Here is a 16,250-nt window from a genome sequence, read left to right on the forward strand (position 1 = left end):
CTCCATCTTCTTTAACTGTTGCAGCTTCAAGCCTTTATCAACCCTCATCCTCCATTGTTCATACCACACCAAAGCGTCGCACGTTAGCCTCCTTCAATCAACAATAGTTGCAGTCATCTTCCAGCAAACCCAAGGTAAGAGCTTCATCTTTTTTTTACTTTTTTTTTTTATTTTTTTTCTTACTTTCTTGCTTAAGGCTATATGGAGTATGGGATCCCTCCGATAGATGGATCGGATCCCCTATCACCATAGCCAAAATTAAGTTTAGATTATACCCCCTGATTATTTTTGTTTTATCATTGAATTCATGTAACTTTCGTATTATAGGCCTCATATTTAGATTATTTTAATGCTTTATAGGTATTTTGATTAGTTTCTTTAATATTTGCTTATTAGTTTATAGGTTTTGATTTTAAGCGTCAGTCCAGCCTTCGTTTCATGTTTAATTGTTCATCTATAAATTTCAAAAATTCTATGATAGATGTATGGGTTAATCATTCATTTCTCTGCAAAAATTTGGATCGATTTGAGTTTAATAACTCTATCTAATAAATCCAAAGTCCAGATCAGGTTTTAAACCCTCTGGAAATGCCAGATTCCCATTTAGCAGGGTTGTCGACCCATGATCGCCTCCATGGATGATTCAATTTTCCCTCAAAAAATCATAGTGGATTCATCATTGAATATACTAGTGATCTGGAAATTTTGAGGTTTTTTCAATTATTTTTGACCTCTGTAAAAAATCAGATTTCTCAGACCCCTGGGAAAATATCGATTTTCTTTCGTCAGGGTATAGACAGACCCTAATGCACTGAGTCCATCCAATCTGTAACCCGTCTGCAAAAACTTTCAACATGAAAGTTGTTCCTAACATAATTTCCTGTCATTTCCCAAAATTTGGGAATTTTTGAATCTGTTTCATTATTTGTCCTAGATTTTCTCTTTCTGTCTAACAGATTTCAATATCTTGAAATTCTAAAGATTTAGGTGTCTGATAACAGTGTGCCCTTTTCCAAACCATAGCCCGAATCCCAATGGTGTCAAAATATCAAATCTTTCTATGTTTGGCAGAGACATTTTCCCACAATTTCTGCTTTTTTTCCATCTGTCTTCTATTTTTCCTATGTTTTCTACCGAAACCTGTCTGTTTCCCCTAAATCCTAGAGTCGCCGGATTCTGATCCGACTTGCCGGAGTGGCACAGCTCCGACCATAAGTCAAAACCAGAAAGTGTAAAAGTCACAAATCCTTGCCTTATTGTCCTCTGTCACCCCATAAAATTTGGGAAATTTTTATGGAAATTTGATATCCTAAATCCCCTTTAGAATCAATATTTTAGGCAAAAATAATAAAATTTAGGGTTTTTATTTGAATTTTCATATTTAAAAATACAAAAAAAATAGATTTTCGAGCTCCATTCTGTTTTTAGGGTTGTTTTAGGTGTCCATGCCAAATTTGGTTTAATTCCTAGTTCATTTGCTCCATGTGTTAGTTTATCTTTAAATTTAGAAGCGAAAATCAGGCGAAAATCAGGTTAAATTCGATATTAGTGTTTTTATCATGTACATAAGCATGTAGAATCATATTAGGGTTAATTTTAATCTCATTTGCATTTCATATTTTTCAATTTTGCAAAATTTATTTTAGAAAACCCTGGTTTTAAGGCCATAGTCTTGTTATCAGGGGTATTTTGGTCATTTTGACCTAAATTTCGAAATTTCAATTTCTAATTATCCAAAATTTCATGCATATCATCATATTTTATAATATTATGTTTGATTTATTTCATTTGATTTTCCAAATTCCAAAATTTACAAAAATTCTTTCATAAAACCCTGATTTCAAGGTCATCAGGGGTATTTTGGTCATTTTGACCCCAATTTCGAATTTTCAAGTTTATTTTCGAAATTTATTCATTATTTATCATGTTTATATCAAAGGGGGTATGAATTTGGGTTTATATCAGAATAATATCCGATAATTTCCCATATTTTCGGATAAATTCAGAAAAACCTACATTTTTGTGCTAACCTTGTTTTTTAGTTTTGCAGGAACATTCAAGAAGAAGACTTAGCTTTTATTTTTTTATTTCAATTCAATGTAACCTTAAATGTAATAATTTGGAATAAGAGTTACTTTTCTGCTTAGAATAGGTTTGCATTGCATATAGTTTAATTTATGCAAATTTCAATATGTGATGTATGATTCATGCACATTATTTCAAATTCACTATGGTTTACACGAATGGCACGTGCACAAGCTCTTATGGAGTTTAAAAACTCGGTGGGATTCGTATTTATGGCCATAGTCAGAATACGAAGAAAACCAAGATTTATTATCTTCATATTAGCCACATTCACCCTACACACTTAGGCTAACTTAAAAAAATGCACTGCATTTTTCAAAACTTCAAAAGGATTTATCAATTCCTCAATGAAATTCTCTTTTCAAATTCATATTCATTCATTCATATTATTCAAATTGCATTGTTTTCAAATTCATTTTCCAATTTCAATTTCAAAAAAAATTCAGTTTTCTCAAGAATTTCCAAGACTTTCTCAGGATCTGATTTTCTCAGAATTCTAAATTTTCAAATGAGATTTCAAACTATTTCCCAAGTTCAAATCAAGATTTTCCTATGTTTTAACATTCTCAAATTTCAAAAACCCAAGTTTTCAGAAATCTATTTTCTCAGAATTCCCTTTTTCCTGAGAACCCAGTTTCCTGAGAATCCATTTTTCATGTCAAAAGTCATTTTCCAATGAATTTCTTAGATTTTCTCAGAATTCTCAAATCCATTTTCTCAGAAAAGCAATTCCAAATTTCAAAATCGATTTTCTAAAGTTCAAATTTTCCTGAGAAATCACTTTCCAATGCAAATTTCTGATTTCCAATAAAATTCAATGATTTTCTCAGGAATTCCAATTTTCAAGCACTTTTCCAATCCTTTTCTAAATGCATTTCAATTTTTCAAAGCAAACATCATATTTTCTCAAACTTGAATTTTTCAAAATTCCATAGCACAGGCCTGATTCTTTGTGCATTCTAGGAAAAATAGAGCATAATTTAGATATTTGAGTCAAGTTAAAGCACATAATTGGTCCTTGGTTCAATTACCCCAGGTAAAGGCGCCAGGAACAGTTGAACCTCGTATCGACAGGCGGATCCCATTCCACGGAATTTTTTCACAAATTTTCAAAACGGAGGCGAGTAATTTTCAAAACCATTTTCAAAACTTTGGTCGAGTTTGACTCGCGAAATTCTTCTCTCTCTCGCAAGGGAGGGGAAAAATTTTGCGATGATAACAGGTTTGGCGACCGTGATGGGACCTGTCTTCGTCTGATCAATTATGTGCTTTAACTTAGTTCAATTATCAAAATTATGTTATATGGAATGTCAGCTTTAATTTTTGATATCATGTGAACCTAGGAGCCTAGACTTGAACCCAGCTGACATGGATTGCATGTATACTAGGCATGGTTTGGTAGGATCATATTGAGGAGAATTATGCATGCTCACTTAGACTCAGGTCTGAAATACAACGCTCCTCAATCTAGGACTTTTATGAAAACAATGTTTGCTTCTTCAAAAGCTTTCAAAATTCTATCTCTTTAGGACTTAGAAACTTCTGTTTGCCTGCATGTGATCATATTTCAAAAACCACCCCACCTAAGTCTACCCGGTCTTCACGTTGCTGGGCTCTCTTCCAGAACCATAGTTCAGGATAGAGCCTCACAACTGGGCCACTTATTTGGGCTAACGCCCCCCTGCCACGTACCAAGGGCCATAGTCCAACGTATATCGGCAGGCGCTCAAGGATGTTGGTAAAATACAAGCTTAGACCCGGAGATGAATTTTTATGCCACGTACATCGAGCCTCGGCTCGAGTATATCGGCATAACTGGATTAGACACAGTTGATCTGAGCCTAGAGTCAGCATTAGGGTCCTAAAGCTCTTTCAAAATTGATGCATTTAGAGTTGGCTTCTTAGGGATTGCTGTATGTGAATAATTGTTTATAATTGAATGTATGATATTCATTTTCGCCTTATTTTCTCATATTTTTCCCAATTTTTCCAAAATACCGAACAATTTTCCAAAATACCTCATTTTTCATCTTTTATGAAATATCTCCTTTTTCTCAAAAACCCTGGACGATTTTTCTAAATTATCTACCTTTTCCTTCAAAACTCCAGGAGATTTTCCATTCTTTCGTTCCTCTGGACTTCGAATTTCCAGCTTTCATTTTATCCTCCCTGCAATTTTCAAAATTCTTGTATTTTTCCAAAGTCTAATTCCAGTCTTCTTGTCTTTCAGTCCAATGGCATCCAGTCAGCTCGATTTTGTTTTTCCTGAGGGTCACATCTCCAACGAGGTGCGACAAAGTCTTCCTGAGCATCGATCTCTTAGCACCGAACCCTTCTTCCCCCGGTGGTACTATGTCAGGTTCAAAAACTTCTCTCGTATGTTTCCGGACCACTTGAGCGATTGCGGGTTGGAATTGGCATCTGCATTGGGAAAGTTGACAGTCAACGACAATCTGATTCATGCACTGGCAAAGCGGTGGAATCCGCGCACTTGCACGTTCTGGTTCCCATGGGGCGAGATAACACTATTGATGGATGAATTTTCAGAGATTATGGGACTGCCCGAGCCAGTCGGTCAGCCTGGAGATCCATTAGAGCAGCAATTTCTGATCAATGTCAAGGGTCTGGACCCCAAAGATGTCGTAGCTCGCATGACAGGGGGCAAGTCTTGGCCACTGATTGAAGAAAACGAGAATGAGTACGTGAGCCTGATCGAGATCTACGGACAGCATGGAAAATTCGCAGAAGTCAGCTCGCTGTCCAGAACAGCTCGAGAGAGAATTCAGCATGCGATGGTTCTATGTACTGTGAAACTTGCTTTCTTTCCAGATGGACAGAATTAAGTGGATGTCAGAATAGTTCAGCTTTTGAGAAGATGGGGAAGTCGACAGACCAGCCGTCTCTCGATAGCCATGGCCGCGCTTGCTTTTCTATACAAAGGATTGACTTGTTTCACGCTTGGAGAGTCCATCTTAGTCGAGGGATGTACCTATGTTCTTCAGTCTTGGTTCCTTCAGCATGTACTGATCAAAGCTAGTTCGTTCAGATATAACGGCAAGGAGCTCCTTCCAATTGCACGGTACTGATTCCTGATCGATTACTGCAAGAAGAAGTGGTGTGAGACTATTTTCATCGAGAGTTATCACCTCCTAGATACACCTATGCATATGGTAAGCTATTCAAGCTACTCGGCCCATTTTCTTGTACCTACTACTGTCCAGAGTGATGTGTCAGACAATTTTCTCAGAGACAGAAGCGCGTAGAAGCTCGGCTACTATCAGGGGTTATGCCAGAGTTTGACCTTGCATCAGCGCAGTGATCCGAAACATACCATTCTGCCAAATATGGCTGGGATTCTTTCATCATTCCCACTCTTTTCTCCAATCCTCATGTCTCTGCTGATCATAAAGAGTGGTGACAAATTGTTTGTCCGCCCCCTCTTTCTCAAGTTTATTATTAATACAATCATGTTTTCCCTTCAATGAATAAAAATCTTTCAAATTCTTCATTCTTGGTTTGACGAACTCGCCTAGGTAACAAGGCATGATTTTCAGTTGTTTATTTTCTTTGCAAAGGAATGACAACGCAATTGTTGTAATCCCAGCGATGACTCAATCCCTAGTAATGGGATACTATTTCAATTATCTACCAAATTCTCATAAAATATTTTTTTTTCTATATTCATTTCTATCCTGAATCTTCATCATCGAAATTTAATCATCCATTCTGTAGAGAGCATTAGTATTCTCAAGTGATTCAGATCAGATCAAGCAAGAAGACACCACTGTATCAGGGCATCAGTGATTTTAGAAGCAGGCAAGAAGAAATGGATTCTCCAAGATCTGTCAGAAGACAGAGTCTGAATAATAGGGATGACATTGATCCTGCTACATATCAGATGTTCAAGAAAATGATGATTAGGATGATGTCTGAGCAAGCTGAAGACAGTCTCAGAAAGGCTCCCATCAAGGAGAAGACATCTGTCTCCTTCTCTCAGAATATCACTAGAAAGAGCAGCGAGCAATTCAGCGCATGTCTGCTCGATATTTTATTCTTGCCAACATCCTTTATCGTCGTGGATTCAATTCTGAATATTCCAGATGTTTGGATGAAGAAGAAGCCAAAGAAGTTGTGCAAGAAGCACATGAAGGCATTTGTGGTGGTCACGTTGGCTACCAAACTCTTGTCAAACAAATCATCCGAGCAGGATATTACTGGAGAACTATACAACAAGATTGCTATCGTTTTGTGAAGAAGTGCGTTCAATGTCAGATGCATGCACCTTCCATTCATGCGCCAGCAACATATTTACAATCTGTCGTTTCGCCATGGCCATTTTCTATGTGGGCTTTTGATGTTGTAGGCCCCATTACTCCTGCTTCAAATGGCAACAAAAATTTTCTTGCCGCAACAAAATATTTTACTAAGTGGGTAGAAGCAGTCACTCTACGCACAGTAGAAGGTCGACATGTGGTCTCATTCATCCACAAGAATATCCTATGTCGTTTTTGCATACCACATGATATTGTGTTGGACAATGGCAGTTATTTCAAGAATGAGAGAATGAGGACATTCTGCTCAAAATTCAGAATCCATCATCATTTCTTCGCTCTTTATTATCCTCAAGGGAATGGTCAAGCAGAGGCCACGAGTAAGATTCTTATTAGAATCTTGGAGCGAACTTTAGAAACAGGTCGTGACTGGCATGAGAAGATTCATGATGCATTGTGGGCATATCGAACCACCATTCGAACTCCAACAAATGTTACTCCGTCAGAACTTGTCTACGGAACCGAAGTAGTATTGCCTCTACATGTTCAGAAACCTGCTCTGAAATTTGCATCACTTCTCGAATTACCTCTTGATCAGTATCAGCAACAGCAACTAGTACAACTTGATTTGCTAGATGAAAGAAGACTCAGAGCAGCAGAGCACGTTCAATCATATCGTCAGAGAATAGCCAGACAATATGCAAAATTTGTCATTGAAAGGAAATTATGAGTCAATGATCTAGTACTTAGATCCATGGCTTATCTCAAGCGCCGCACAAGTGGCAAATGGTCACCGAATTGGGAAGGGCCCTATGTTGTCGAGGAAGCATTACCCCGCAATTCATATCTGCTTATCAATACCGATGGTGTGGAATTATCAGACCCCATCAATGCTCAATATTTGAAAATTTTCTATACTTAAATCCTCTATTCCATCATTTGTAATTCCTCAATATATTTTCTTCAATAATGGTCAAATTCTTCTTTCCCAGTTACACTGGGGCATTATTTTGAAAATTATTTTCAAAACATCTTGTATGCAGGCAGGATCAAACAAATCTCTCATTTTGCATGCATGTGCATCATTTTGCATGCATGTGCATCATTTCGCATTCATTTGCATACATTCGCACTCATCTGCATCAATTTTCATTTGCATCGAGTTTCCCCTTCAGGTTAAGGGATAAATCCTGAGACCCCGACAGTTGTCCAAGTCGTCGTGAGGGTGAAGACTGAAAATCTTCTATCAAAATCAATTAGTAAATTCTCAAAAATCCAGTGTTCGTGCTGGTAAAATTTTCAAAATTCAGTGTTCGTGCTGGTAATTTTTTTTTTTAAATCCAGTGTTCGCGCTGGTAAATTCTTCAAAATCTAGTGTTCGTGCTGGTAATTCTTCCAAAAACAGTATTCGTACTGATCTATTTTCAAAATCCAGTACTTATACTGGTTCATTTCCAAAATCCGGTATTCACACTGGTGCATCTTTCAAAATCCAATTTTTATTGGTCAAACTTTCTAAATCTGGTTTTACTGATTAATGTTTTCAAACCTAATCCATGCTGATCTAGTCTTCTTGCGGGATTCGAGTTCTGACTCAAATTTTCTTTCCTCTGGGATTCGAGTTTTAACTCGAATTTCTTTCCCTTCTGAATTGGTCTACAAGATTAGAGTTCTGACTCTAATCTTCTTCCAAATCCAATTCAAATGTCCTAGAATTGGTCTAGAAGATTAGAGTTCTGACTCGAATCTTCTTCCAAATCCAATTCAAATGTCCTAGAATTGGTCTAGAAGATTAGAGTTCGGACTCGAATCTTCTTCCAAATCCAATTTCAAATATCAAATTTCAAAGTTTCAAATTCTAATTTCGGCCCTCGGGCCACCCAATTTCCAAATTTCCAATTTTGACCTTCGGGTCAATCAATTTCCAAATTTCCAATTTTGACCTTCAGGTCAATCAATTTCCAAATTTCTAATTTTGACCTTCGGGTCAATCAATTTCCCAATTTCCAATTTCCAAGTTTCAAATTCCAAATTTCCAATTTCGACCTTCGGGTCAATCAACTTCAATTTCGACTTTCGGGTCAATGAATTTCCAATTTCCAATTTCAAATACCAAATTTTAAATTTCCAATTTCCAATTTCCAATTTCCAATTTCCAATTTCCAATTTCCAAATTTCCAATTTCCAAATTTCCAATTTCCAAATTCCAATTTCAAATACCAAATTTTAAATTTCTAATTTCCAATTTCCAATTTCCAATTTCCAATTTCCAATTTTGACATCCGAGTCACCCAATTCTCTATTTCAATCTTCGGGTCACTCGATTTCTAATTTTGACCTTCGAATCATTCAAATCCTCAATTTTGACCTTCAGGTTATTCAATCCTTCAATCTCAACCTTTGATTTCCCATTTCGACCCCTTGTGTCATTCGACTCACAATTTCGACCTTCGGGTCAATCAATTTCCAAATTCAAGCCTTCGGGTTACAATCTTACCAACATCAGTCATTTTCCTGCCTTCGGTTTACAACTTTGTCAATATCTATCACTTTCCAAGCCTTCGGGTTACAATTTCATTAATGTTAATCATTTTTAAATCAACAAAATCCTGCTTTCGAGCTGGTCGGTCAACAAATCCTGCTTTCGAGTTGGTCGGTCAACAAATCCTGCTTTCGAGCTGGTCGGTCAACAAATCCTGCTTTCGAGCTGGTCGGTCAACAAATCCTGCTTTCGAGCTGGTCGGTCAACAAATCCTGCTTTCGAGCTGGTAGTTCAACAAATTCTGCTTTCTAGCTGGTCGGTCAACAAATCCTGCTTTCGAGCTGGTCGGTCATCAAATCCTGCTTTCGAGCTGGTAGTTCAACAAATCCTGCTTTCGAGCTGGTCGGTCAACAAATCCTGCTTTCGAGCTGGTAGTTCAACAAATCCTGCTTTCGAGCTGGTAGTTCAACAAGTTCTGCTTTCGAGCCGGTCGATCAATAAATCCTGCTTTCGAGCTGGTTAGTCAAAACAAAACCCAACTTTCAAGTTGATCTTTCACGAAGTTTTTTCAGGACTCAATTTGGTCATGGATATGTCAATTAGACCTCAAGCAATTTCTTTCACCAAGGATTTCAAGAACATTTTGCCAATTTGCCATTAAATATTTGTTGATTTCAAAATTTTTATTGCACAAAAACATTACCTCAGAATACCTTCAGTATTGTTTCCGAAAGGTCAAAGCTTTTGTGAAAAAGGATTCAGAATTCAAATTCTTTCTATTGGCCAACCAAAAGGATGACGAATAAATCCTCGATATGGCCAGCAAAAGGAAATTCAATGTTGTTGCAAAGCCATAAGTGATCGGTATTGATCGCAGTCAATGGCACATTTTTATAGATCATTATTGGAAAATAATGCAGTCGAAATATCCTAGGTGATACAGAAAAATCCATTAAATCCCTATATCTCCTCAATCACCTAAGCTGCAATTAAGTATCTGCAAAAGGGATCTCTCAATTGTCGTCAAAATGAAGGCGAATTATGCGAGTAGACCCCCGGGGCCAAAGAAGACTTGAATCATCTCCAAGATGACGGAGTTTGTGACAGATCCTTCCAGGGAAAGTTCAGAGCACCGTCAAGATGAAGGCGACTGCGATAAGCCTCCCGACAAACCCTAAAGGATATTTAATTTCTGCTATCAGCAAGAGATTTCCAACCAAAGAGCCAATAACCGTCAATATAATCCCTGAGAGAAAAGAAAGATCGGAGCATCTCTGAGATGAAGGAGTTTGTGACGTACCCTTCCCAAAAAAAAAAGAGAGAGAGAAAAGTCAGAACATCTCCAAAATGAAGGATGATGTAATCCCCAAAAAGCCCAAGAGAGCTCTAATTCTGCCAATAAAGAAAAAAAGTGGGCAGAAAGATCATCATGAGAAAAGAATCCCAGGATATCGAACTGCCAAATTTGCCAAAGAATCTTCTTTAATTTTGTGAAATTCTATTATAAATATTCTTTCACCAATTGCTCTCACAATATCAAGAATACTCTCTTTTCTGCTCATATCAAGGAAATTGATAGCTTCCTTGAAAGAAAGCCAATTGCAAGCAATTTGAATTCGAATCTTGATTCTATAGAGTTAAGCCCAATCAGAGGTAATACTTCAAGTAGAAAAGAGGAAAGATTTTCATACCAATATACATCAATTTCAAGCATTTTGAATCAACAAACAATTTTTAACATTTTGGCAATATTTTCTTACTATCTTGACATGAAGTGAAGAGCTTGATGTCCATCTTAACACATCCTGATATCACCGTTTACCTCCTTGAGAGAGTAACCATTATCATCTTTCGCGTTGTTGAAAGATTAGCCTTTTCTGTGAAAGGATCGCCTTTGTCATCTTTCACGTTGTTGAAAGAATTCATCTTTCGCGTTGTTGAAAGAATCGCCTTGTTCCTTTGGATCGAATTTATTATCTTTCGTGTTGACGAAAGAATCCATCTTTCGCGTTGTCGAAAGAATTCATCTTTTGCGTTGTCAAAAGAATCGCCTTGCTCCTTTGGATCGCCTTATCATCTTTCGCGTTGTTGAAAGAATCACCTTGTTCCTTTGGATCGCCTTTACCATCTTTCGCGTTGTCGAAAGAATTCATCTTTTGCGTTGTCAAAAGAATCGCCTTGCTCCTTTGGATCGCCATGTCATCTTTCGCGTTGTTGAAAGAATCGCCTTGTTCCTTTGGATCACCTTTATTATCTTTCGTGTTGACAAAAGAATCCATCTTTCGCGTTATCGAAAGAATTCATCTTTTGCGTTGTCAAAAGAATCGCCTTGCTCCTTTGGATCGCCATGTCATCTTTCGCATTGTGGAAAGAATCGCCTTGTTCCTTTGGATCGCCTTTATTATCTTTCGTGTTGACGAAAGAATCCATCTTTCGCGTTGTCGAAAGAATTCATCTTTTGCGTTGTCAAAAGAATCTTCTTGCTACTTTGGATCGCCTTGTCATCTTTCGCGTTGTTGAAAGAATCACCTTGATTCCTTTGGATCGCCTTGTTATCTTTCGCGTTGTCGAAAGAATTCATCTTTCGTGTTGTTGAAAGAGTCACCTTATTCCTCTTCAAGAAAATTGTCTTATTCACCATCCAACTTACCATTTTCATTTCCCGGTTAGGTTAAGGGTTAAACCTGAGCCTCATTTTGATGAGGTATTTCGTTTCCCAATCAGGTTAAGGGTTAAACCTGAGCCTTATTTTGATGAGGTATTTCGTTTCCCGGTCAGGTTAAGGGTTAAACCTGAGCCTCGTTTCTACACGAGGAATTTTCCGTCCCATCCAGGTTAAGGGAAGAACCTGAATCTCACTTCTTTTGAGGTAAAATTTTCTTCTTTATTCTCCATTTCATATCTACCATTTTCATCAAGGCTAATATTTTCATATCCAGTCAGATCCTTCTAACTGGGGCATTTTTATAGCCCAAATTTGGTGTGTTTTCTTTGCCACTAAGCTCGTCTTCAAGCCGGCTTAGTAGCAAAGAGGGGCATCTGTAAACACACCAAATTTTCCACATCCATTCTCAAACAATCCTCCTCAGGCAGTGCCAACCCTGTCAGGTCACTGTAGGAGTCAAACCCCGAGTCAGTTTCAGAAAATCACCATTTTACCAACTTTCATTACAAAAATTACCATTTTACCCCTTGGTCATTCCAAACCCCAGTCAGTCGGAGTCAACCAAGCTCATTGGTCAGTTCAGAACATTTAGAATATCAATCATTTCAAGATTATCTGAGCTCACAATGAACAGACCATTTCCATTTCTGACCATTCCTGTCAAGATGGGATCATTTCTTCAGAAATGAGCTTATTTCTCTCTCAAATCCAAGCCAATTGTCTTCGAGTCAGTCATTCATAGTCAGTCATATTCCTCAGAGGCTAACTTGAACTCACCACGAGTTCGAGTGCTCCAGTTTCAGTTCAAAACCATTTTCAAATGTCTAGGAGCCCATTTTAGTCCATTTTAGCTCTTTCAACTGAAATTGAGTTGAGTTCAGTCAATTGAGCTAGTGTTCAAGCTTTGATTTTAGTTCATGTCAGTATCACTGACCTTTGTTCTAGCTCAAACCTAGCTCAGGTTCGTAATTCACTTCGCTCCAGTAATCATTCTGTACCATTTCTCTAAAAATGGCAACTTTTTTTGAAAATTCAGTCAGAAAGGTCAGTTGAGCCAGTGCCTGGTCAGTTCATTTGAGTTCTGAAACTCTAAAACCCAGCTCAATCTAGCTCATCTCAGTTTAATCTAGCTCGAACCCCAATTTTCAGTGTCACTCTGACCCAGTAGAGTCCCGAAAAGCATTTCTTGGGCTATTTTGCAAATTTTATCAATTTTAATACCTTTTGAACAGGTACAACTGCCAATCGGGGTTTAAAATCTAAAATTCTTCATTCAGGGTTAGCATTTCGCATGTCATTTCATGTCATTTCTCATCATTTCATATCATTTCTCAGCATTTCATCACATTTCATTTCATTTTCGAAGTCCAGAACTCCAGCTTTATAAATTTCAATCCAGATTGAGTTTTAAAAGTTTTCAGAAATCAATTATAAACCTCGGGTTTCCAAAATTGACATTTTCACCCCGGGAGTCTAAATTTGGAAATATTTTCTCAAGAAAAATAATCTGGATTTCTTTCAAAATCAAATTTTCAAATTTACACTGGATTTGCTTCGCAATGAGCTATTGAACTTCAAAATCTGAGCTCGTTTCAAAAACTACCAAAAATAGCTCATTTTGTTGAAAGCATTTTCTCGAGAAAAACAATCTGGATTTCTTTCAAAATTACATTTTCAAATTCTACACTGGATTTGCTTCGCAACGGGGTATTGAACTTCAAAATCCGAGCTCGTTTAAAAAACTGCCAAAAATAGCTCATTTCGTCTAGAAACTTTCTGAAAAGACTATTTTACACCTCTAATCTTCAAAATGAATTTCAAAATTGAAATTTGGACCCGCTCTGAGATGGCCCATTCATTTGCATTTCTATTTTATTAAAAAAAAAAAGATGCTTCTTTTTATTTGTTTATTTTTGTTTTTATTGAATTTTATTTATTTTTTATTTTTATTTTTTTTTAGAGAGGTGGGGACTCACAAGGTGGTCGCCCAAACCTCGAGCCCCTCTATTTCTCCATTTCCTTTCTCTCCTCCTCTTCTTTCCCTTTCCTTCTTAGTTTCTTTCCTTCTTTCTTTCTTTTCTTTTCTTTCTTTCTTCTTCCTTTTTCTTTTCTTTCTTTCTTTCTTTATTTCCTCCTTTCTTTCCTCTCTCTCCACTCACGTATGGTTCTTCCAGCCCCCTCTTCTTCTTTCCCTCTGCTTTCTTCCCTTTTTTTTCCTTTTACTTCTTTCCCTCTTCTTTCCTTTTCCTTCCCTTCCTTCTTTCCCCTTTCTTCCTTACTTCCTTTGAAATTCTCTCAAAAGCCAAGGCTGCAGCTATTCACGGATAGCCATTCACGTATGGCTGTAGACAAAAAAAATAAAGTCAGCTATTATTATTAGCAACTTAGGTTTTAATGAATTAAAACCTAAGTTACTAACCAAAAAAAAAAAAAGAAAGGGAGAACGGCTGCAGCTATTCCTCTCATCTGACGTCTCTCTCTCTCTCTCCCTTTACCTCTCTTCTTCTCTCCTTGGCTGCTACAGCCACAACAATTCCAGCCTCTCCACAGCAGCTCTCCCCTTGGCTGCAACTTCCTTCAGCCATTGAAGCCACCACCAGAGCTTCTCCTCCATGCCTAGCAGCACCAGCCATTGCCACCACTAACTGCAGTAGCCCTTGCACCTCTAGCAGCCTCAACAAGCTTTTTCTAGCAGCCATAAGGAAGCTCTACGCCCAGCAGCTCCAGACCATCTTCAACTTCCAGCCTAAGCAAGTGTAACCTACTCCAGCCACTAGCACCCCAAGCTATAAGCTCCAGCTCTACCAGTTCAACAGCAGGTCCATCATTGTTTCCAGCCATACAGCTGCAGTCACCACACAAAGGGGACGTCCAGCCGGCGACCACTTCCTTCAGCCGGCGCAGCCACCTTGGTTCCAGCCAGTCCAACTCCTTCAGCCGATGTATCAGCACCCTCCTTTTGCCTCCATCTTCTTTAACTGTTGCAGCTTCAAGCCTTCATCAACCCTCATCCTCCATTGTTCATACCACACCAAAGCGTCGCACGTTAGCCTCCTTCAATCAACAATAGTTGCAGTCATCTTCCAGCAAACCCAAGGTAAGAGCTTCATCTTTTTTTTACTTTTTTTTTTTTTTTAATTTTTTTTCTTACTTTCTTGCTTGAGGCTACATGGAGTATGGGATCCCTCCGATAGATGGATCGGATCCCCTATCACCATAGCCAAAATTAAGTTTAGATTATACCCCCTGATTATTTTTGTTTTATCATTGAATTCATGTAAATTTCGTATTATAGGCCTCATATTTAGATTATTTTAATGCTTTATTGGTATTTTGATTAGTTTCTTTAATATTTGCTTATTAGTTTATAGGTTTTGATTTTAAGCGTCAGTCCAGCCTTCGTTTCATGTTTAATTGTTCATCTATAAATTTCAAAAATTCTATGATACATGTATGGGTTAATCATTCATTTCTCTGCAAAAATTCGGATCGATTTGAGTTTAATAACTCTATCTAATAAATCCAAAGTCCAGATCAGGTTTTAAACCCTCTGGAAATTCCAGATTCCCATTTAGCAGGGTTGTCTACCCAAGATCGCCTCCATGGATGATTCAATTTTCCCTCAAAAAATCATAGTGGATTCATCATTAAATATACTAGTGATCTGGATATTTTGAGGTTTTTCCAATTATTTTTGACCTCTGTAAAAAATCAGATTTCTCAGACCCTTGGGAAAATATCGATTTTCTTTCGTCAGGGTATAGACAGACCCTAATGCACTGAGTCCATCCAATCTGTAACCCGTATGAAAAAACTTTCAACATGAAAGTTGTTTCTAACATAATTTCCTGTCATTGTCCAAAATTTGGGAATTTTTGAATCTGTTTCATTATTTTTCCCAGATTTTCTCTTTCTGTTTAACAGATTTCAATATCTTGAAATTCTAGAGATTTAGGTGTCTGATAACAGTGTGCCCTTTTCCAAACCATAGCCCAAATCCCAATGGTGTCAAAAAATCAAATCTTCCTCTATTTGTTAGAGACATTTTCACACAATTTCAGCTTTTTTCCTATATGTCTTCTATTTTTCCTATGTTTTCTACCGAAACCTGCCAAATTCCGATCCGACTTGCCGGAGTGGCACAGCTCCGACCATAGGTCAAAACCAGAAAGTGTAAAAGGAAACAATCCTTGACTTATTGTCCTATGTCACCCCATAAAAGTTGGGAAATTTTTATGGAAATTTGATATCCTAAATCCCCTTTAGAATCAATATTTTAGGCAAAAATCATAAAATTTAGGGTTTTTATTTGAATTTTCATTATTAAAAATACAAAAAAATTAGATTTTCGAGCTCCATTTTGTTTTTATGGTTGTTTTAGGTGTCCATGCCAAATTTGGTTGAATTCCAAGTTCATTTGCTCCATGTGTTAGTTTATCTTTAAATTTAGAAGCGAAAATCAGGCGAAAATCAGGTTAAAATCGATGTTTTATGATATTTTCGCCATTTTAGGGTTTTTATCATGTACATAAGCATGTAGAATCATATTAGGGTTAATTTTAATCTCATTTGCATTTCATATTTTTTAATTTTGCAAAATTTATTTCAGAAAACCCTGGTTTCAAGGCCATAGTCTTGTTATCAAGGGTATTTTGGTCATTTTGACATAAATTTCGAAATTTCATTTTCTAATTCTCCAAAATTTCATGCATATCATAATATTTTATCATATTATGTTTGATTTATT

The sequence above is a fragment of the Nuphar pumila genome, chromosome 12, assembly GCF_984573655.1.
Source record: "Nuphar pumila chromosome 12, dmNupPumi1.hap1.1, whole genome shotgun sequence".
Classification (NCBI taxonomy): Eukaryota; Viridiplantae; Streptophyta; class Magnoliopsida; order Nymphaeales; family Nymphaeaceae; genus Nuphar; species Nuphar pumila.